We start from the raw sequence: 24,068 nt of genomic DNA, 5'->3' as shown, positions 1-24,068 counted from the left end.
CTTTCTTCTTTCTTTCTTTCTTTCTTCCTTTCTCCTTCCTTCCTTCCTCCTCCCCTCCTCTTTCTTTCTTGTTTCTTTTTCTTTCTTTCTTTCTCCCTCCTCTCCTTTCCTTCCTTCCTTCCTCCTTCCTTCCTCCCTCCTTCCTCCCTTTCCTTCCACCCTCGCTCCCTCACTTTCTTTCCTTCTTCCCTCCCTCCCTCTCTCCCCTTCCTTCCTTCCTTCCTTCCTTCCTTCCTTCCTTCCTTCCTTCCTTCCTTCCTTCCTTCCTTCCTTCCTTTCTCCTTTCTTCTCTCTCTCCTTCCTTCCTTTCTCTCTCTCTCCTTTCTCCTCCCTCCTTTCTTTTCTTTCTTTCTTTCTTTCTTTCTTTCTTTCTTTCTTTCTTTCTTTCTTTCTTTCTTTCTTTCTTTCTTTCTTTCTTTTTCTTTCTTTCTTCCTTCCTTCCTTCCTTTCCTTCCTTCCTTCCTTCCTTCCTTCCTTCCTTCCCTTCCCTCCCTCCCTCCCTCCCTCTTCTTCCTTGTTTCTTTTTTCTTTCTTCCCTCCCTCCCTCTCCTTCCTTCCTTCTTCCCTCCTCCCTCCCTTCCTTTCCTTCCACCCTCTCCTCCTCGCTTTCTTCCTCCTTCCTCCCTCTCCTTCCTACCTCCCTCCCTCCCTCCCTCCCTCCTTCCTTCCTTCCTTCCTTCCTTCCTTCCTTCCTTCCTTCCTTCCTTCCTTCCTTCCTTCCTTCCTTCCTTCCTTCCTTCCTTCCTTCCTTCCTTCTTCTTTCTTTTTCTTATTTCCTTCCCCTCCCCTCCCTCCCAGAAGGTTGGGGGTGGCCTTGAGGGGCCCCTCCCAACCCTGATTCTCCGTGGGGATCATCCACAGACCCTCCACCTCTACAGGAAGGGAGGCAGGCAGGAATCCCACTGGCGATTCCACCCAGCCCTTTGGAGCCGCTCCGTTCTGCAAAGAAGAGGGCGATTTACCGCCCTGCCAGAAGGTTTTTCCAACAGACTCACCAGAACAGACGGTTTTTAAGAGGCGCGTGGAGTCTGGTCCCCGTCAGGGAAGCCGGGTAAAGTCCAGGAGAGACACTCCAAGGGATTTACAGGCATCCAGAGCTGCAGAAAAGTGGGGGGGAGAGGAGACCTTATCTAATCAAAGGATCTGCAAATATTTGCCAGGCACAGCCGACCCCTGGCATTCCTGGGCGAAGGAAAAGGGCCGCTGGGTCTGCAGCACCACTCAAGGGGGGCGGAGGAATAAAAGCTGACAGGAAAGGAAGAAAAATGGGGGACCCTGCAGGGGAAGAAGGCAGCGCCAGGCACGTCCAGGGGAAGACGGCTAAGTCCCGAGATTAACCCACGGCACCTTCTCCACAGACCTCCCTGGGCAGCCCAGCCAGCTTCGCAGAAGCTCCTCATCCTCCTGGCCAGGAGCTGCTGGTGGGGCATATGGGGAGGGGAGCCACCGCACAAAAGACCCTGCAGAGAAACCTCTGTCTGCCTCCCTCTTCTCTGAGATCAGCCTCTGGCATTTTCCTTGCACGGTTTCCCTACAGAAGCCTTTGTGCTTCCCAAAGGCCGCACACCTGGTTCATTGCGCCTGAGTAAACAACAGAATAACAGACTTGGAAGGGACCTTGGAGGTCTTCTAGTCCAACCCCCTGCTTGAGGAGGAGATCCTATGTCATCCCAGACAAGTGGTTATCCAACCTCTTCTTCAAAACCCTCCAGGGATGGAGCACCCAAAAAATGTCTGCAGGGAAGCCGTTCCACGAGTCAATTGTCCTCCTTGTCAAGAAATTTCCTCCTCAATTCCAGGTTGCTTCTCTCCTCGATGAAGTTTCCATCTGTTGCTTCTCTGCCTTCAGGTGCTTTGGAGAATAGGTGGACTGTGGACCCCCTCTTCTTTGGGGCAGCCCCTCAAATATTAGTCCGCTATCATGTCTCCCCTGGTCCCTCTTTTCATTAGAATAGACATATCCAATTCCTTGTGGCCATTCGTCGTATGTTTTATCCTCCAGCCCCCGTAATCCTCTTGGTTGCTCTTCTCTGCCCTCTTTCTAGAGTCTCAACATCTTTTTTTATATCATGGCAATCAAAACTGGATGCAGGATTCCAAGTGTGATCCTAACAAGCCATTGTAAAATGGTATAAATTCCTCTTTAGTTCTAGGTTGCTTCTCTCCTTGATGAGTTTCCATCCGTTGCTTCTTGTCCTGCCTTCTGGCGCTTTGGAGAAGAGCTTGACTGCCTCTTCTTTGGGGCAGCCCCTCAAATCATGGAGAAGTCTGCTAACATGTCACCCCTCAGCTCCGTGATAGCGAACCTATGGCACGTGTGCCACAGGTGGCACGCAGAGCCATTGGTCCCGGCACACAAGCCGCGGGCAAACTTACCTCACTGCGTGTGCATGCACCTCACAGCTGATTTTCGGCCTTCCAGAGGCTGGAGGAAAGCCTCTGCAGGCTTTGCAGGATGAAAAATAGGCCTGTTTCGTCACTTCCTGTATTTCTGGAAACACCGGAAGCGACAAAACGGGCCCATTTTTCGGCCTGCAAAGCCTGCGGAGGTTTTCCTCAAGCCTCCGGAAGGCCGAAAAACGCCTCAAACGGGCTGAAAATCAGCCGCGAGGATCAGTGCAGGCAAGGGGCAGTATGCGGGGGATTCCACACGCATGCACAAGGGGAGTGTGGGAGGGCGCACATTGCCTTCTGGGTGCTGGAACGCGAGCATACAAGCGCACGCACAATTTTTGACACAGGAGCCCGAAAAGTTTAGCCACCACTGCCCTAGTCCTTCTTTTCATTAAACCAAACATACCCAGTTCCAACAACCATCTTTTATATCCATTCTCCTCCAGCCCCCTAATCCTCTTTGTTGCTCTTCTCTGCCCTCTTTCCAGAGTCTCACAAATCTTTTTTTATAACGGGATGACCAAAACTGGATGCAGGATTCCAGATGTGCTCCTCCAGGGTTGCTATTTGAGGGGTTAACTCCACAGGAGGCAGCATAAAAAGGGACCTTCTTAAAAAAAGGCATTTTGACAAAAAGGCTCAAATCCTGCAACAGTCACCTCTCCACATCAACCTGCCCTGTGCGTGTGTGTGTGTGTGTGTGTGTGTGTGTGTGTGTGGTAAACGTCCTTCAGATGCTGGCCACAAAGAGGCATCGTTGCGTCACATCCCCACATCAAACAAAGGACATAAGCCATGGTGGGTCTAATCTGGAGCCCTGCCTGATGGCCGTGCAGATAAGCACAAAGAGGAAGGTTGGGGGAAATGAGGTTTAGGAGGCAGAGGTGTGAGGCCGATCACTCATCCACTGCAGTGCTGGCAGGGCAAGCCATAAAACGATCCAAACTACCCATAAATTCATAAAACAAGCAAAACTCCCCCCTTTCTGATGACCCACAGCACCCCTCCACCCTCTGGCATTCAGGGTTCAGACATGGGGCAGCAGAGGGGCAGATTTTGGAAAACCCGGCCAGGTGAGAAAGACTTGGAGGAAAAGGGGCCCCACCCAGGGAACGGTCCGGTCCGATGAGAGAAGGCCTAGCCTGCAGCTGCACCAACGGGGGGAGGAAGGCCTAGGCAGGGATCCTCCCTGACTTCCAGGCTCTAAAGCAGAGAGTGGGAGATTTGCGCTTTCAGAGTTGCAAAACCAGCCAGACGAGCTTATGACAATTAACGGAGGGATGCAATCAAGATCAAGGCAGGTACTAATACCACTCTGTGTAAAGCCTCAGTAAGGCCACACCTAGAGTCCTGCATCCAGTTTTGGTCACCATACTATAAAAAAGAGGTTGAGACTCTAGAAAGAGCATAGAGAGGAGCAACCAGGAGGATTAAGGGACTAGAGGCTGAAACCAGAGGTGGTTCTGCAGCAGGTTCTGACCAGTTCTGGAGAAAGCGGAAATTTTGAGTAGTTCGGAGAACCGGCCAACGCCACCTCTGACTGGCCCCACCAATCTCATCTCTTCTCTGCCTCCCGTTGAGTCCCAGCTGATCGGCTGGGTCTCTTTTGGTTGCCCTGCCCAGGAGAACGGAGCTGGAAAGCAGGTCAGTGGGGTGGGGAGGGAAGGGGTATTTTACAGTATCCTTCCCCTGCCACGCCCACCAAGCCACGGCCACAGAACCGGTAGTAAAAAAAATTGAACCCCACCACTGATGGAAACCTATGAAGAACGGTTGCAGGAACTGGGCCTGGCTAGTCTAGGGAAGAGAAGGACCAGGGGAGACAGGAGAGCTGCCTTCCGATATTTGAGGGGCTGCCCAAAATAAGAGGGGGTCAAACTATTCTCCAAGGCACCCGGAGTCCAGGAGAGATTCAAGTCCTAGAAATAAGGAGAAACTTTCTGACAGTGAGAACAATCAACCAGTGGAACAGAAGTTGCCTTCAGAAGTTGTGGGAGCTTCATCCCTGGAGGCTTTCAAGAAGAGACGGGACTTCCCTCTGTCAGAAAGGGTGTAGGGTCTCCTGCTTGGGCAACGGGTTGGACTAGATGACCTACAAGGTCCCTTCCAACTCTGCCAATCTAAATCTAAATAGCATATGAAGAGGACACGACAAAAGAGAGCTAAATCTATACACCCAACCCACGTAATTATATACAACACTTGTACAGGGTGGCCTCATAACTGGATGTCCAATTCAGCTATCCAGGCGAACTCCCCTGGCGTTGCCACCTGAAGGTCTTCTTGGCAAGGAAAAACCAGGAAGCTCCGGGAGCACCAAGGACCCCTCCGCCCCCTCCTCCTTCTCCCCCCCCGGCAAACCCAGTGGTAGGATTCAGCCAGTGTGCACCACTTCGGGAGAACCGGTTGTTAACTTTCTGACCAGTTTGGTGAACTGGTTGTTGGAAGAAATCATTAGCGCAGAGAACCGGTGGTTCAATTATTTGAACCCCACCACTGGGCAAACCCCACTCCTTTCCAGCATTGAGGATGCTCCCTAGTTGGGTCATGAAACGTCTGCCACAAAACAGCCAAGCTCAGAGATATAAACAGAGAGCAAACCCCACTGCCCTAGCACTGATAATGTTACCTAGTTGGGTCATGAAACATCTGCAAATAGACAACAGCTCAGAAAGCACCAAGGATGCCACAGTTGTCCTCCTCCTCCTCCTCCTCCTCCTCCTCCTCCTCCTCCTCCTCTTCCTCCTCCAACCTCATTCCCTTCTAGCATTGACGATGTTACCTAGTTGGGTCATGAAAACGTCTGCAAAAAGAAATGCCAAAACTCTACCAAACTCAGAAGCACCAAGGACCCCCCCAGTCCTCCTCCTGCGATTACTGACCCAGAGCCTAGATAGGATAGCGGTGACTCTAGGCATTAGACAAAAGGCTCCTTATCTAAGAGGGTCACCCCCCCGCCCTCAAATCTGGAGCAGCTTTCCATGCCTGCGGTCAGCCGCACTCCAGTCCTCTTAGGAGAAAACCTGCCTGTGCAGGAATCCAGCCTGTTGGAACTGTGTAGTAAACAGCCTCAGCTTTCCTGACAGTGAGTGGCTTCTTCCCAACCTTTGTTTAAAACCTGGATCGTGCCCTATAACCACAGAACTTCTGCAATCAAGGCTCCGTGGCTGGGCTTGAAATAATGACAGGCTCCGTTCTGGCACACGCTCAGTTCAAAACCTACGAAGGACGGTGGCGGGAACTGGGTATGTCTCACCTAATGAAAAGAAGGACCCGGGGGTGGGTGGGTGGGGGGCATGATAGCAGTCTTCCAGCATTTGAGGGGATGCCACAAAGAAAAGGAAGGGGTCAAGCTCTTCTCCAAAGCCCCTGTAGGAAGCCCCCCCCCCCTCCCCAGAATAAAATATTCTTCCTTCTTAATATTAAAAAGAGGCAGAATAGAATATTTCCTCTGCAGGAGGAGAAGAGAAGAGACGTCTTCTTAAAAGGCAGGAAGCAGCCCCAGTCTCCCAGCTGTAGGAAAACAGGCTCAAGCAGAAGCATGGAGAGGCCAGACTTTAGGAATGGAGGTTTGGTATCCGGGTCACACTATTCATAAGCAAAGAGCAACCAGAAACTCCGAAGAAGCAATGCAGCAGGCAAGGGGCCAAAGCTGACAAGATTAGCGCAGACAAACACCTAGGATTTGCATTTCCCTTTTTGCCTGTAGAGCCAGCCATGACCCCTACATGACCCCATAGGAATCTGGCAACAGCCATTAAAATATGAAAGGACATATCCCTGCACAGGAGCAGGCATCTCAATCTCAAAGACCCCAAGGAATATATAAAAGCCCACCTACCCTCAACTCCATTTTGTCAGCCCCCCCCCCCCAAAAAACATGCTGCTGTCGCTGACGTTTCTGGCTACCCAATTAAACGGAGACTTCCTTTCCTGCAGGCTGCCTCCCTTTTTATCCCCAGCACCGTTCTCCTGGCTTGGAATCGGACTGGATCTGTCTCCCAACACACCAAAAGGCAAGACAAAAAGCAATGGAGGGAAACTAATCAAGGAGGGAACCAACCTAGGACAGAGGAGGAATTTCCTGACGGTGAGAAGAATTAACCAGTGGAACAGCTTGCCTCCAGAAAGTTGTGAATGCTCCATCCCTGGAGGCTTTCACAAGGAGACTGGACAGCCTTTTGTTTGAAATGGAATAGGGCCTCCCGTTTGAGCAGGGGGTTGGACTAGAAGACCTCCAGGGTCCCTTCCAACTCCATTATTCTATGGTTTTCCCTTTCCCCTTGCAGTCTGTTTTAACCCATTGATGTTAAAATACCTGTGTGGCTCTGATCAAGGGAACTCCCCATAAACCTGCATCCCCCCCCAGCATAGTTACAGGGGACTGCCCTGGGGAGGGGGAGGCAGAATTTGAGGGGGGGGTCCTTTCAGATGATTATCACTTGGCTTCCTCCTGCTCAGCTGGGAATGCTTGAGAGACGCACAGGATGGACTTTGTAATACTTGAAACGTGGTTTTTGTAGTTTTGTTGCATTGGCTAACTAACTTGGGTTTTCTTGTATTTTAGATGTGCCTTTTTCAAAGATATTGCTGATCATTTCTCATCAGCCTTCAAGAAATGCCCCTCTTTCAGAAAAGCAGGACTGGCAGGAGAGCATTCAATACGTTTTCAGATAAAAGTTTAGATTTCAACTGTCCTCAAACCTCCACACACACACACAAAAAAAAGCAATTATTCAAGCCCCACCTTGGGAAGCCCTGAGAATGGATCTTACCCGTTTGGTTTCTTTTACTCTGACTCAGAATACGATGCACTACTCACATGTTATTGGAGGCTTTGGTTCTTGCGATGTAACTGAACGGATGACTATTTATCAGTCAATCCACTTTGGCTTTTAAGTTCTTTCTTGTGTAACCTATAAAAGCATAAATGTAAGCCATTTTTTTCCAGGACCCCCTTTTCATAGAGGGACCCCACTTTATCAGAGTAATAAATTGCTTTTAAATGATCGCCCAACTCAGTGGCTTATTGGAAAAAGCAAGCCAAGACAGAACCGAAGGCCAGATTTGGCCATCACGTTCCAAGTGCAAATTGCTGGCAGCTGGAATGGGAAGGGTCCTGGCTGTTGTCCCTCCAGCATCTCCTCCTCTCCAGGGGATGCACCCCAGACCAAGCGGTGCAAGAAAACAAGCCCACCATCCGCCCCCTCCCCCTCCCTGCAGTTCCTCCCTCCTTTCTTACACTGATGATATTTCCTCGTTTGAGTCATGAAACATCGGCAAGAAAACCACCAAGCTTGGAGAATACCACATTACGTAATTGATATATGATATGATATGAAATGATATGGAACCCACATTACGTATCTGATAGTAACACAGTTGAGAAAGTCCAGAAATATTTCACAAGACGAGTTCTCCACTCCTCTACTCGTTGCAGAAGACCTTATGCCACCAGACTCGAAATTCTAGACCTAGAAAACCTACAACTACACCGCCTTCAGTCCGATCTACGTATAGTATATAAAATCATACATTGCAATGTCCTACCTGTCAATGAATACTTCAGCTTCAACCACAACAACACAAGAGCACACAACAGATACAAACTCAAGGTTAACCGCACCAAACTCGATTTCAGGAAATACGACTTCAGCCACAGAGTGGTCAATGTCTGGAATACTCTACCTGACTTTGTGGTTTCTTCCCCAAACCCCAAAAACTTTAACCTTAGACTGTCTGCTATTGACCTCACCCCTTTCCTAAGAGGTCTGTAGGGGGAGTGCATAAGCGCACCAACGTGCCTACCGTCCCTGTCCTATTGTTTCTTTTATTTTTCTTATCTGTACCCATTTCACGTATTCATAACTATGTATATACTTATACCTGTTATCTTGTAAGCGATTAAGAAATCAAATATATAATAAATAAGTACCAAGGACCCTACAGTCCTCCTCCTCCTCCTCCTCCTCCATGCCACCTCCCCCCTTTCTAGCACTAATGATGTTCCTTAGTTCGGGTCATGAAACATCTGTGAGAAAAGCACCAAGTTTGGAGAGCACCAAGGACCCTTCAGTTCAGCCCTGAGCTACAAATATTATTTTCTATTCAGTCTAGAACAGCATATAAGCACAGAGCAACCCCCCAGTTCTAGCCACTGGTGATGTTCCTTAGTTCGGGTCATGAAACATCTGCAAGAAAACCACCCAGCTCAGAGAGCACCGAGGATCCCGCATTTCAACCCCAGCTACAAATATTCTCCTTTATTGATCAAGGACAGCTGAGCTTTCCCTTTCCTGGATCTGTGCAATTGGAGCCCCCTGCCCCCCCCCCACCCCGCCCTTGGGCTGTTCTGGGTCAGCGGGGGAGGGGGCTGGCCTCAAGCCCCCTCCTGCCTCGGGAAGCCGTTCCTAGCATCCGTCTGCCCTTCGCCTGCCCGTCACTCCCAGGCACGGGTCCAGGTCCGTTCTCTCCAGGACGGGTGCCGGAAAGGACTTGCCCCCCCTTCCAGCTGAGCCTTTTGCCCAGGGATAAAGTTTCCCCCTCGGCCGCTTTCCCTGCAGGCTAAATAAACCCACTGCCCTCTTTAAAAACCTCTCCAGCGTCCCTTTCCCTCAGTGAGGCAAGGTTTTTCTGAATCATCGGGATGGGGATCTAGAAGAACAGGCCGTCCTCGACTTATGACCACCATTCAGCCCAATGTTTCCGTTGTTCAGTGAGAGACCTTTGTTAACTGAGCTTTTGCTCTGTTTTACGACCTTTCTTGGCACGGTTGCTAAGTGAATCACTGCCATTGTTACATTAGTAACCCTGTCGTTAAATGAATCTGGCTTCCCCCATGGACTTTGCTTGTCAGGAGGTCGCAAAAGGGAATCCCGTGACCATCATAACTATGAGTCAGTTGCCAAGCCTCTGAATGCGGATCATGTGTCCATGGGGGATGTTGCAATGGCCATAAGTGTGAAAAAGGACCCTAAGTCCCTTTTTGTCACTGCTGTTGTAACTTTGAACGGTCACTAAAGGAAGCGTTGTTAAGCAGAGGACTCTAGGTAGATGCAACAGACAAAGGGAGGCCTGAGTAACGCAGGCGCCGCTTCCCCTTTCCAGAAAATAATGCAAAGGCTGCAGCCTAAAATGGCCTTTTCTTTTTCTGGGCAGGGACACCCCTCACTCTTCCTGCAGGGGTCGGATTCTACTGGTTCAGACCGGTTCAGCCGAACCGGATGTTAAGTTTCCATCTGGGTTGCCGAATCGGCATTTCAACCGACTGGCTGACCCTGCCTACCCCGCAGCCTCCAGGGAGTCTCTACGCAGCCCATTTCCCATGCAGGTAAGTGCTGGGTCAGCGCAGGAGGCTCTGGGAGGGGGAAAAACGGGCCTTCTGGAAGTCTGGAAATGGGCCTATTTCTGGCTTCCGGTGGGCCTCCAGACCCCGGGGGAGGCTGAAGAATGGCCCTGGCCTCCCCCAGGCCTCTGGGAGGTGGAAAATGCCCCCCCCAGGCCTCTGGAGGCCCGCCGGAAGCCAAAAACAGGCCCGTTTCTGGACTTCCAGTACTTCCGGGAGTTCTGGTAGGCCACGCCCATCATGGCCACGCCCTTCCAGCAACCGGGCAGTGAACCAGTTCCTAGGGGTTTTTGAATCCCACCTGTCTTGCTCCCTTTGCCAGCAGCTTATTGCACACCTGTGTCTGGTTGGCCCATTGCACAGGGGCAGATAGGAAAAGCCCTCCAGAGGGTGAACGCCATTGCCCAGAGGATCCTGGGTTGCCCTCTCCCCTCTTTGGAAGAGCTTTATAGCTCCCGCTTCCTTAAGAAAGTTCAAAACATTCTCAAAGATCCCTCTCATCCTGGGAACCCTTTTTTTTTTTTTGAACTATGACCATCTGGCAGACGGTACAAGATAATAATAAAAAACAAGGACAAATAGGCTGAAAAACAGCTTCTCTCCCAGGGCAGGAGCTCTTTTGAATCCTGCTGTGTAGTGCAATATTCATGCCATATCAGGATGTAATGTACACTGAAGATGGGCACTTAATGTCATTGTACAAGGTGCAAAGGCAATAAAGTTAACTAAGTCCTGTTTCGGGATGGAGCGAGGAGATGAGGTTGAGAAGGGGAGGAGCAGATGCCAGGAAAACATCTGCTCGGTTCAGAAAGTGGGGGCTCTCTTCCGCCTCTAAATCCTTGGGAAATGTCAGATGATCAAGATTCCATGATGGGTAGTCCTCAAATTACAACAGTTCTTTCAGTGACCGTTCAAAAGCTATAACGGCACCGAAAAAGGTGACTTACATGACCATTTTTCACACTTATGACCGTTGCAGCACCTCCAGGGTCACGTGATCAAAATGCTTGGCAACTGGCATGTACTTATGACGGTTGCAGTGTCCCAGGGTCACGTGATCCCCTTGTGCAACCTTCTGACAAGCCAAGTCAACAGGGAAGGCAGATTCGCTTAAAAGCCGCGTTATTAACTTAACAACTGGAGTGATTCACTTAAGGACGGTGGCAAGAAAGGTTGCAAAAGGGGACAATAATCACTTCACAACTCTCTTGCTTAGCAGCATAAATTTTTGCCTCAATATAGCAATAGCAAGAGCACTTAGACTTGTATACCGCTTCATGGCGCTTTGCAGCCCTCTCTAAGCGCTGTACAGAGTCAGCCTCTTGCCCCCAACAATCTGGGTCCTTCTTTGACCCACCTCGGAAGGAGGGAAGGGTGGGTCAACCTTTAGGAAGGAAGGAAGGAAGGAAGGAAGGAAGGGAGGGAGGGAGGGAGGGAGGAAGGAAGGAAGGAAGGAAGGAAGGAAGGAAGGAAGGAAGGAAGGAAGGAAGGAAGGAAGGAAGGAAGGAAGGAAGGGCAATAGCACTTAGAGTTATATACCACTTCACAGAGCTTTCCAGCCATCTCTTAACAATTTACTGAGCCAACCTCTTGCCCTCTCCAACAATCTGGGTCCTCATTTTACCCACCTCGGAAAGACAGAAGGCTGAGTCAACCTTTAGGAGGAAGGAAAGAAGGAAGGAAGGAAGGAAGGAAGGAAGGAAGGAAGGAAGGAAGGAAGGAAGGAAGGAAGGAAGGAAGGAAGGAAGGAAAATCCAACCAGTGAAGAAGGAAGGAAAGAGAGAGGGAGGAGGGAGGGAGGGAGGGAGGAGGGAGGGAGGGAGGGAGGGGAAAGAGAAAAGAAAGAAAGAAAGAAAGGGAAATAGAGAAAGAAAGAAATAGCAAGAGCCCTTAGACTTGTATACCGCTTCACGGCGCTTTGCAGCCCTCTCTAAGCGCTGTACAGAGTCAGCCTCTTGCCCTCAACAATTTTGGTCCTCATTTTACCCACCTCGGAAGGAGGGAAGGCTGAGTCAACCTTAGGAAGGAAGGAACGGAGGGAGGGAGGGAGGAAGGGAGGGAGGGAGGAAGGAAGGACAACAATCTGGGTCCTCATTTGACCCACCTGGGAAGGATGAAAGGCTGAGTCAACCTGGAGCCTGGTGGGATTCGAACTGCCAAATTGCAGGCAGCTGGCTGCAGCAGAAGTAGCTTGCAGTACTGCACTCTAAGCCCTGAGCTACAGAGGATCCTTAAAAAATATGTTTGTTAGTCAAGGACTACCTGTAATTAGTACATCCTACAACAATCGTTCCTTTTTTTTAATGCAACCTATTTCAAAGAGCTGAGAAATTACAAGGTCTTTTTTTTCCTTAAGAGCAGAACTAAGCTGGGTATAACTAAGGCAATTCTGTACCTGAGCACTTGACTTGCAAAACGCAAATTGGAATGCAAATGATTTGCAATTTGCAAAATGAAAATGTCAGTCTATTTTTCCAACAGAGATAGCTTCCTTAATGTACTTTCTGACTTCTGAAATGTTAGCTAACGTCCCCTGAATTTTAAAGTACAAAATGTACCCCTCCTCACTGCTTCCTCTAAACCAGAGGTCTCCAACCTTGGCAACTTTAAGACTTGTGGACTTCAACTCCCAGAATTCTCCAGCCAGCATAGCTGGCTGGAGAATTCTGGGAGTTGAAATCCACAAGTCTTAAAGTTGCCAAGGTTGGAGACCTCTGCTCTAAACCCATTAATCAAAACCTTGGAGACAGAGGATCTGGTCCTAGCAAATCCCTGAAGGAGAACCCCCTCTTTGGCACAAAAGGAGAACAATCTGCAGCAAACCCCCCCCCCCCACTTCTCTGGTCTCCCCTCCAGACCCCATTCAACCGCAGGAGGGGCAGGGTGGGGGCAGCATTAGCCTTGAAGAAAGATTGCAATCTGGGTAAACAGAAGGTGCAGCCGAGGTGCCATAAACGCCCGTTGCTCTCTTGTGTGAAATGTCACAGACAGCTCAGCAGTTTTTAAATATCTGAGAACATCTTGTTTCAGGCAGAAATGGTCCCAGCCTGCAGAAGGCAGGGAGGGCAGAAAATCCGGACCATTTTTATGAGTTCTGCAGGCTTCCCCAATGCATCAGAGGGAAAAGCTTGCACAGGAGAGTCCATTTAAGCATGGTATATAAAATCTGATTTAAGCATGGTATATAAAATCACACATTGCAATGTCCTACCTGTCAATGAATACTTCAGCTTCAACCATAACAACACAAGAGCACACAATAGATACAAACTCAAAGTAAACCGCACCAAACTTGATTGCAGGAAATACGACTTCAGCAATAGAGTGGTCAATGTCTGGAATCCTCTACCCGACTCTGTAGTCTCTTCCCCAAACCCCAAAAACTTTAACCTTAGACTGTCTACCATTGACCTCACCCCTTTCCTAAGAGGTCTGTAGGGGGCGTGCATAAGCGCACCAACGTGCCTACCGTCCCTGTCCTATTGTTTCTCTTATTCTTTTATTTTTCTTATATGTACCCATTTCATGTATTCACAACTATGTATACACTTATACTTATTATCTTGTAAACAATTGGCAAATCAAATAAATAAAAATAAATAAAATAAAATTTGGAAAACAAGCAACAACCAAGTATTGCTCATATGGTTTGCGTACAAGAAATCGTCTTTTTCCCCCTCCAGAAATGCAAGATGTTTTGTGGGACAGATGATCTATAAGAGGTCTGGGGAGATCTACCAGATTAGTGTTTTCATTCATCAAAGATGCTGCTAGGTGTTGGGAGTCGGGAGGCCTAGAGGTTGGGTAGATGAATCAATAAAACCATTGCAAAGATAGGAAGAAAGGCAGCATTTCAGAAGAAGCGACCTACAAAAGCCATTTCTTTTGACTTATTAGCACAAAAACAGGTAGTCCTTGACTTATGACAACAACGGAGCCCCCAACATTTCCGTCGCTAAGTGAGACGGCTGTTAAGTGAGTTTTACCCTAATTTACAGCCTTTCTCACTGCAGTTGTTCAGTGGATCACTGCTGTGGTGAAGTCAGTAACCCGGTTGTTAAGCGAATCCAGCTTCCCCATTGACTTGTCAGAAGGTTGCAAAAGGGGATCACTGCAACCGTCACAAGTATGAGTCGGTTGCCAAGCTTCTGAATTTGGATCATGTGACCATGGGGAGGCTGCAGCCGTCGTAAGTATGAAAAAAGGTCATGAGTCCACATTTTTTTCAGTGCTGTTGTTAACTACAAATACTTATGAAATGAATGGTTGTAAGTCAAGGACCGACTTCATATTTTTATGGCCTCCCCTTGAGGAAGTCCATTCAATGGGCCCTTTGGGATTGGGCTTAAATGGCTGCCTTGGGACACCCTTGAAGCCTTCTTGACACAACCTGGTTTGGCTGCTGCCTCTTTTGGAGCCATGCAGAGAGGGGGGCAAGGGGGGGGAGAAGGGACCAGAGAACCACTTGTCTGAAGGGTCTCCTGCTTGAGCAGAGGGTTGGACTAGAAGACCTCCGAGGTCCCTTCCAATTCCGTTATTCTGTTGATCAGTGGAATAACTTGCATCCAGAAACTGCAGCCGCTCCAATACTGGAGTTTTTAAATAAAAGACTGGACAGCCACTTGTATGACATGGTGTATAGGGTGTCCTATTTGGTCCAGGGGGTTGGACTGCAGGACCTCCAAGGTTAGAATAGAACAACAGAGTGGGAAGGGACCTTGGAGGTCTTCTAGTCCAACCCCCTGCTCAAGCAGGAAACCCTAGATATCCTTTCAGACAAATGGCTGTCCAATCTCTTCTTAAAACCCTCCAGTGATGGAGCACCCGCAACTTCCGGAGGCCAGCAGTTCCACTGGTGAATTGTCCTCACTGTTTGTTACGAAAGTTTCTCCTTAGTTCCAGGTTGCTTCTCCCCTTGACGAGTTTCCACTTGTGGCTTCTCCTTCTCCCTTCCTATTTTCTTACTCTTTTATTCTGTGAAGCAGTGGAACGACTTGCCTTCAGAAATCGTGGGGGCTTCACCCCTGGGGGGGGGGGCTTTAAGAAGAGCCTGGACAGCCACTTGTGTGGAATGGTAGATGGTCTCCTGCTTGAGCAGGAGGTTGGACTAGAAGACCTCCGGGGTCCCTTTCCACTCTGTCCTTCTGCATTCGGTGAGGGTTTGCCATGACATTTGCAGCTGTGCCAGGGAAAGGATGCCAAGGGCACCTTCCTCGACCTGTCCCGTCTCCCCACCTGCCTGCACCCACAGCCCTCACCCCCCCCCCCCGCCCAGGGAAGGGTTCTTCAGCCGGCCTCGTCCCTCGCTTGAAGGACACTCCCGCGAAGGACAGCCAGGCGGCAGATGGGCCGTAAATCACGGGATGGGGGAGGCTTCCCATAAGGCCGTGGGCCCCCACAGGGGCCGCTTGCAAGAGGACTCAGGTTCCGCAGTGGGGGAGGGGGAGGCCGGGTGGGAGGGAGGGGGCAGTGCGGATGCAGGCTGAGTCACCCTCTCTGCCTTGATTCATTCATGCCTTGATTCATTCATGCTCCAAGGAAGAAGCTCCAAACAGCCCCCCCTCCTTCAGCTGGTCTTTGGGGTCGGGGGGGGGGGCTGTTCATGCAACCCCTGTAACCCCTCCCCCAGATTTTCTCCTGATTGGGAAAGCCCCCCACCCCCAGGCAGCCACCCCTTCGAAGAAAAGAGGCTCTCTGCCCAAGAGACCCCACCTCTCTCCACCCTTGGATGGCCCCCCCACCCCGTTCTTCAAGTCACCCTTCTAGTTGCTTCTGCCAGTCACCCCAAATCCCACCAGACAGACCCCTCCCCCTTCTGCCCTGCAGCCCCCCCTCCCCTCGTAAGTGCCCACCAGCTCCATGTCTGTCTGCACCCCCCAAAGAGGAGAGTGAGACTGGCTGCCAAATTTACTCCTGCAGGATAAAAGACCCCAGACTCTGCATTGAATTAACAGAATAACAAGAGCTGGAAGGGACCTCGGAGGTCTTCTAGTCCAACCCCCCAGTTCAAGCGGGAGACCTGAATCGACTACTTTATTTGGCCAGTTGGGAAAAGACACACCACAGAATAGAATTCTTTATAGAAGAGAATATTCTTTATCGGCCGAGGGTGATTGGACACACAAGGAATTTGTCTTTGGTGCAAATGCTCTCCGTGTACATGAAGAAAAAAAATAAAAGACATTCGTCAAGAATCATAAGATGCAACACTTAGTGATAGTCATAGGTTACTAATAAGCAGTCAAATCATACCAGAGAACAAATAAAACAATATAAACTGTGAAGATACAAGCAACACAGTTATAGTCATAAGTGGAAAGGAGATAAATACTAGGAAGGACGAGAAGAATAATAGTCAGACAGTCTTAGTTAACTTGTCTCGGGTGCAGAAGCTCTCAGGGAACGTGCAAAATTATAATCATAATTGTCATAATATGTGCATAGCAAGCCCCAGGGAAGGACCCAACGGCCTCAAGATATAATGGACTGACTACAACTCCCATCATCCCTGCAGGGCCACGTCTGCAAAGGCAGATTGCAGGAAGCGCTCGATGCTCCACATTGCCCAAACTTTAAACCAGCTGGAATTCGCTGGCCAAACTCCAGCAAGAGGCCAAAAATCCCTGCCTTCTTTGGGGAAAACCCGCCCATGTGCTGAACGGCATCCCTGAGAGGGGCTGGACTAAAGGCCGGTGTGGGGCGAGAGAAACGGAGGTGGCGGGTGAAAAGCACAAGGTGTGACAGCACAGAAGCCCGCCTGGCAGGCCCCTTGGATGATTGAAGACAGGGGTGTCCAACCTTGGCAACTTTAAGACTTGTGGACTTCAACTCCCAGAATTCCTCAGCCAGCAAAGCTGGCTGAGGAATTCTGGGAGTTGAAGTCCACAAGTCTTAAAGTTGCCAAGGTTGGACACCCCTGATTTAAGACTTCCTGAATATTCAGGAAACAGCCGCATGCGCCAGACTCCTTGCATTTCTCTCCGGTTGGGTCCCCAAAAGAGCAGGGAGTCCAGTTCGTTTCTAGAAAGCAGCAACGATTATTTATTTTATTCATCAAATTTATTGGCCGTCCATCTCACCGAGGGGCAAGCCTGGGCAGCGTACAATTTTTTTAAAAAAAATAAATAAAATAAAACTCTATTGATAAAATAGTGCAAATAAATAAAAATGCAAAATGTACTAGCTTAAAGCAGGGCTCTCCACTCTCCAACCTTGGCCACTTTAAGACTTGGGGACTCCAACTCCCAGAATTCCTCAGCCAAGCGAAGACTTGTGGGCTTCAACTCCCAGAATGCCATAGTCGGAAGTCCACGAGTCTTTGCTGGCTGAGGAATTCTGGGAGTTGGAGTCCCCACGTCTTAAAGCGGCCAAGGTTGGAGACCCCCTGAGCTAAAGGATGAGCAGTATTAATTTATCAGCCATGCCCCAACCTAAAGACCCTCCTTTGGAGCCCTAAGACCACTGGAAAAACCAGGTCTTTATCCTCTTGCCCCCTCCTCCCCATCCACTTAAGTACAGCCCCCTCCCCTCAAATCTGGCTTCCTTGGCGAGGAGGGGGCTGCAGGCTGAAGTCACAAAGAGCCAAGATAGGGGAGCCCTCCATGTTACGATGCACCTGAAAATCAGGGAGGGGGGCTTCAATCACAGGGTTGGGGTCACTACCTTGATGTCTTTGAGCCACCCACCCCCCAAAAAATTCTTAGAAAGCTCCCCACGAGAGCAGGATGAAGGCGACCACCTCCTGTTCGCCCCCCGTTCTCCTGGGCATAGTAAGCTGCCTCCCAGTACCAAGGCTGCCCAACACGTACAGTAGTCCTTGACTTACAACAGTTCGTTTAGTGACCATTCAAACTTACAACCTCACTGGAAAAACGGTGATTTACAGACATTTTTCACGCTTAAAACAATCGTAGTTTCCCCGCCGTCATGCGATCAAAATTCAGACGTCCGGCCACTGACTCGTACTTAGGATGGTTGTGACATCCCTGGGGTCACGTGATGCCCCTTTGCGACCTTCCGTCAAGCCAAGTCCATTGGGGGGGGGAGCAGCCAGATTCACTTAATGACCGTGTGGCTAACTTAACAGCGGCAGTGGTTGACTTAACAACGGTGGCAAGAAAAGTCGTAAAATGGGGGAAAAGAGTCATTTGACAGATTTCTCACTTAACAACATACATGTCAGGCTCAATTGTGGTCGTACGTCGAGGACTACCTGTAGAAACCCCTTCGTTACATTCTCCCTACCTGCTCTGAATGCTTCCTAGATATTTGCCAGACTTTGCAGCAGGAACGGAAAACACACCTGTGCCGTTTGAATCATGGAGTGTGTCCTTTGCACCTCTTATCACTGTCTGGTTTGGTCCTGCGACCCAACAGGACAGACACAGACTCCAGAGAGGAATTAGGACTGCAGAAAAAACCATGGCTACCCACCTGCCTTCCATGGAGGACCTGTATATCCTGCACGAGTCAAAAAGAGGGCTGTGAAAATATCTACAGACCCCTCACATCCTGGACATGCACTGTTTCAACTCCTGCCCTCAAAACGATGCTATAAAGCTCTGCACACCAGAACAACTAGACACAAGGACAGTTTGTTCCCGAACGCCATCACTCTGCTAAACAAATACACTGTTCAACTATTTACAAAGTCTGCACTACTATTACTATTAATCTTCTCATCAGTCCTTATCACCCATCCCCTCCCACTTGTGACTGTATGACTGCAACTTTGTCGCTTGTATCCTTACGATTTATATGGACTGTTTCCTAGTATGATTTGATTGCTTATTGTACCCTATGACTATCATTAAATGTTGCGCCTGATGATTCTTGATGAATGTATCTTTTCTTTTATGGACACTGAGAGCATTTGCACCGAAGACAAATTCCTTGTGTGTCCAATCACACTTGGCCAATAAAGAATTCTGTTCTGTTCTGTTCTGTTCTGTCCTGTTTGTCCTATCCTATCCTATTCTAAGGTTCAGACCTGCGTTTATACTCGTCCCAGAGTTTAGAGCAGTGGTGGGATTCAAATAATGTAAGAACCGGTTCGCTGTCCTAAAGATTTCTTCCAACAACCAGTTCGCCAAACTGCTCAGAAAGTTAACAACCGGTTCGTGTGAACCGGTGCGAATTGGATGAATTCCACCACTGGTTTAGGGTTCCTGTGACGCAGAACGAGAGACCTAGAAATCGCCTGGTTTGCATCCCTGCCTCTTGCAACCCGACCCAGGCTATCCTCGACTTATGACCCCAGTTGAAGCCCAAAAGTCCATTGTGAAGTGAGACAGTGGTGGGTTTTGCCCCAGGTTATCGCCCGTCTCGTCTTGTTAAGCGAATCACTGCAGGTGACGGGTTAGTCACACCGTTAAGTGAGTCACACCATTGTTAAGTGAATCTGGCTTCCCCGTAGATTTTGTTTGTCAGAAGGTCGCAAAAGGGGGCTCGTGTGACCCTGGGACCACCGCGACCATCTTAAATGTGAGTTGCCAAGCATCCGAAGGTACATCACATGACCATGGGGAAGCTGCAATGGTCATGAGTGTGGGAAATGGTCATAAGTCCCTCCACTTTAAGACTGGCTGGAGCATTCTGGGAGTTGAAGTCCACAACTCTTCAAGTGCCCAAGGTTGGAGACCCAAGAGAACATTCTTGAATGCAGAACTGGGCATTCCTGGTTGGGTCATTGTGCCACATACACCCTCGGCATTAAAGACTCTATGGGGCTGAAGGAGGCCTCAATCCCCAGGCCAACGGTCCCCCGTGTGCGCATGGCATCACCTGGTGCCCAGGACTGGCTGTGCGCCACACAAGCTGGCAAGGGAAGGCCTCCACCTTTCTTTGTGAAATCCCTGCCAGGGGGGCATCCTCCAGACACACCCATCTCAGGGGTGAAAGAACACCTTGTCCCCAATCTGGGCACCAGCAGCTCTCCGCTGGCCAAGACTTCAAAAGCCTTCGTGGAGAATCTGCAGCCCAGCACTCGCCCACTAAAAAAATCACTAACACACATGCATCAAAACAAGCACATAAAAATGTACCCTGTAAAAAAAGATGGGGGGGAACTGGCAAGAGAGGATAAACTTCACCCCACCCTAATTCGCCCCACCCATGAATTTAACTCACTCAAGCCCCAGCTTGGGAAAAAAGCCAAATTTCCCTTAATTTGCAGAACTCCGGCCGTGACGATGGGACTTTATCTGGTCTCAGGGTGGCTGTTTCAACAGGCGGATTTCCCAGGTGTTGCCAGGTAGCCCTTGGCTCACAACTATTCGTTGAGTGACCTTTCAGAATATCAGAGTTGGAAGGGACCTTGTAGGTCATCTATCCCAACCCCCCCCATGCCCAAGTTGGAGCCCTTCCACCATTTCTGACCGATGACAGTCCAGCCTCTTCTTGAAAGCCTCCAGGGATGAAGCTCCCACAACTTCCAAAGGCAACACCTGTTCCGGTGGTCCATTTCGAAGTTAAGAAAGCACCGAAAAAGTGACTTATGGCTAATTTTCAAACTTACGACCGCTGCAACATGATCTGGGGGGGGTCACGTGATCTCCTCTTGCAACTTTTTGACAGGTGAAATCCACGGGGAAGCCAAATTCACTAAACAACCATGTTACTAACGGAAACAACTGCAGTGATTTATTTAACAGTGGCAAGAAACATTGTAAAAATGGAGTAAAATTTACTTAACAATTGTCTGGTTTAGCAATGGACATTTGGAGACGAAGTCCAGTCGTAACCTGAGGACTCCCTGTAATCAGTTGGGCGTGGAGTTTGGCCGGCCTACCGGATCTGGCGGGGTGGGCAGCAAACACCAGCGAGGATTTCTCTGCCCCATGCTCATATTTAGTCCTTGGGAGTTTGAAACTTCCTTTCGCAGGTAAGCAATTGGTCCCCGCAAGCCAGCAATTCCATGAGATGTTACCGAATAACCCAGTTGGAAGGCACCTTGGAGGTCTTCTAGTCCAGCCCCCCTTGCTCAAACAGGAGAGCCTGTTCCATTCTGGACAAATGGCTGGGTATAGAGTGTGGGTGTCCTACAGAAAGCCAGTGGACCCCATAAGCACACCCAGACCACCCCAAAAGACCAGAGTTGAGTTTAGAATGAAGACCTTGGAGGTCTTCTAGTCCAGCCCCCCCCCCCCCACCTCAAGCAGGAGAACCTACCCTCCCAGAGGGCTGCAGAGTGAGAACTTCTTCCCTGCCACCCCGGAGTTGGCAACCTGGCACCGTCTACCCCAGAGCCAGGACGGCAGCTGGCACAGCCGGAAGAGCCGCTCCTTGAAAACCAAGCCCGCAACCCACAATCCCACTTTCGGGCGCTTGCCAAGACCGGCTGCCGCCTCCCGCCCTGAATCTCCCCTCCCCTGCCAGACCCCCCGCCCACCTTCAGCCGGCCCCTCCCGGCGCCCCTTGGCGCGAAGACCCCCCAGACCTGCCTACGACCCTTGCGGACCCCGAGAGGGTCTCCCAGCCCCCTTCTGCCTCCCCCCCGGTTCTCCGAGCAGCGGCTTCCTGGGCCTGAGTCACGCTCCCCCTCCCCAAAACCACCTCGCCCCCCACCCACCCCTCCACCACCCCGTCCCGGAGAGCCCGGCCGACCCTCCGGCACAAAGCGGGGCGGCGGGGGCTGCCGGGAGAGCCGCCGGGCTGGGCGGGGGAGGCGGGCAGGCGAGCGGAGCCCCGGCGGGAGATCCCCGCGCCCAAGTCCCGCAACATCCTTGCCCGGCTCGGGGAGGGAGAAGCGAGGCCCCCGCGGGCCGCTCCAGCCCCGCCGCCAGCGCTTCCCACGGCTCCTCCTCCGGCTCCTCCGCCCGCCGCCTCCCGGCAGCCCCCAGCCCGGCCGGACCGCTCCCGCCGTCCCTGCCAGGCTGGCGCTGCTCCGGGCCAGGCGGGCCGAAAGTTGCTGCCTTACCTCCGGGCCGGGCGAAGCGGGCGAGGCTGTCCGGCGAGCGCAGGAGCCGAGGCGGCGCTTGGGGCGGGGGAGAGGCGGCTGCCCGGCGCTGCTTTGCGCCCCCGCCCGGCCGATCCGGCTCCGCCGGGGGAAAGGCTCGCCCGGCTCCTCTGCCCCGCCGGAGACGGGAAAACGAAAGCGGCCCGCCGAGAGTCCCGAAGCGAGAAGCGCCCCTCCCTCCTGGCCCCACTTTTCTGGGGAGGGTCTCGGAAGCGGGGGGCAGCCTGAGTCCCCCGACCCCCTCCCTCCCTCCGCTGTCCCGGAGCAGCGACGCCGCCCCCCTCCCGGCCCCTCTGCAGCCCCCCCCTCTTTCGGCCACCAGGGCGATTCTGCCGGGCCGAGACCCCCGAGACCCCCGCCCCGCACTGGGCTGCCGGCGGATAAATGCAATGAACAAGCGTCTCAATCTCCGCCTGGCTGTCCTAAGGCTCCCCGGGCGCAGAGATTGGAAAGCAGAGCAAAGGGAGCCGCCTGAAACGAGCTTTAAAGAAGAAAATGTATGTTTTTTTCCCCAGCTTCTTGACCCCGGGGCACCCAGCCACCCTCCACAATTCCCATGCCTCCTTCCACAGCCGAAAGAGGCTCTGAGAACATGCATGGTTTTCTCCTCCTCCTCCCCCTCCCCATCATTTGAGCCATTGTCCACCCACTGCAGGATGAAGGCCTCTTCCACCTGTTTCCAACCCACACAGTCCTGAGCGTCCTTTGGCCAGCTGGGTCCGCCCTACTTGGCTGATGTCTCCCATCCAGCCTGCTTAGGTCTCTTTCGTGGATGCTTTCGATCCAGTGGGATCCATTCCGCCACCAGTTCTCCTTGCTAGGTGACCAGACCGTTTCTATTTCAATTCTTTCACTCTCTTGATGATACTTTCATTTGTTCTCTAATCCAGTGGCCCCCAACCTTTTTTGTACCACAGCCCGGTACCAGCATCACAAAATGATCCACGGCCCAGTACCGGCATCAGCACGCATGACCAAGGCAAGGCGAGCCGAGCGACCGGCCAGCCAGCCATCCCCCGCTTCTCCCCGCCACCTTCAACTCCTCCTTTGTACCTTCTCGCGGTCGATGGGCTTTTCGGGCTCTTTCTTAATCTCCTCCTGAGTAACGCGAGACTCCACCGCCATCGGGACGGCTCTTCGTTCGAAGCCACACACCCCTTCGACGAAACTAAGGCGCGAGGATTCCTTCAGCACCCAAACGCCGCTTTCCAACCGACGACCGACAAGCTCACCCGGAAGCACTTTCTCAAGCGCCATCGAAACAAGATGGCGGCGCCCAAGCAAAATAGGCGGCCCGGTACAAAATGATCCACGGACCGGTACCGGTCCGGGGCCCGGTGGTTGGGGACCACTGCTCTAATCCACCTGCGGGTTTTCCTATCTTCTCTTGTGATGCCGAGCGTGTATTTTTCCATGGCTCTTTGTGCCACTTTCCGTGGCTTTTGTGTCGATTGTGAGGTTAATGTCTCTGTTTCACCGACATACGTTAGAGCAGGTAACACACATGGATGGAAAACTTTTCTCTTCAGCCACAGGGAGAGGCTGCTCTGGAAAATGACGCTTAGCTTGCCAAATGCCTGTCAGCCACATTTAACACACCGTTCAATTTCCTTTAGTGTTTCTTTCATCTTCCGTCGAGATCCCTTGGCCAAGATGTATAAACAGTGGTCTATGCATGGTTTTTATAATTCCAGATGAGATGGAATTGCTGGTCCTGCTCAAACTCTGCCTCTCCTAAAGATCCTAAGTTTGCAAGGGCCTGCAGGGTCTGAGCCGCCCCTTTCGGCCTGGGCATCGTCTCCCTTGTACGTATTGGCAGGCGAATATTATGGGTAAGTTGCATCCAGCAGGCAGCCTCCCAGGGGCCTTGAGGCAGCATCGGTCCCGCTCTTTGGGTCAACATGTCTTCCCTGCTGTTTTCAGGTAGGAGCTACAGGTGACCACCACAATTGAGCCCAAAATTTCTGCTGCTCACTGAGACAGTTGCTAAGTGAGTTTTGCCCCAGGTTACAATATTTCTTGATATTGTTGTTAGGAAGATGTGCGGTTGTTAAGTGAATCCTTTATTTTATATTTATTAAATTTTATTATATTTTTATTAAATTTTATTTCATATATTTAATGTATTAAATTAAATGTAGTATGCTGTTGATCTCCCCTACAAGGTGACATTGGATGATCACGGATTGGTTAAACTTGTTCAGCAAATTTGTGCTCATTCAGCAAATAAGGGCCATTGCAACTTCGAACGGCCACTAAATAAACGTTAAACCAGTCCCACTGTCGTTAAGTGAACTCGGCTTCCCCATCGACTTTGCTTATCAAAGGTTGCAAAAAGGGGTTGATGTGACTCTGCAATCGTCATAAATATGA

At 50.8% G+C, this 24,068-nt stretch overlaps 1 protein-coding gene across 5 annotated transcripts in view; it reads right to left on the bottom strand.

Moving 5' to 3' along the window:
* Positions 1–23,254, bottom strand: part of IL11RA (interleukin 11 receptor subunit alpha) — a 110,908-nt gene extending 87,654 nt beyond the window's left edge. The window contains exon 1 of one of the 5 annotated variants that reach the window (XM_087958721.1): positions 23,061–23,254. The gene's annotated coding sequence lies outside the window, so the exon portion shown is untranslated. Of the gene's footprint in view, positions 1–21,656; positions 22,052–23,060 lie in introns of those variants that run through there. The other 4 variants (XM_087958724.1, XM_087958720.1, XM_087958729.1 and 1 more) reach the window with 4 other exon arrangements.
* Positions 23,255–24,068: the final 814 nt, after the last annotated feature.

The sequence above is a fragment of the Notechis scutatus genome, chromosome 2, assembly GCF_049901735.1.
Source record: "Notechis scutatus isolate UNSWTSFEM ecotype Mainland chromosome 2, rNotScu1.2, whole genome shotgun sequence".
Lineage (NCBI taxonomy): Eukaryota > Metazoa > Chordata > Lepidosauria > Squamata > Elapidae > Notechis > Notechis scutatus.
The sequence above is the reverse complement of the archived record's forward strand: the minus strand, read 5'-3'. Positions and strand labels throughout refer to the sequence as shown.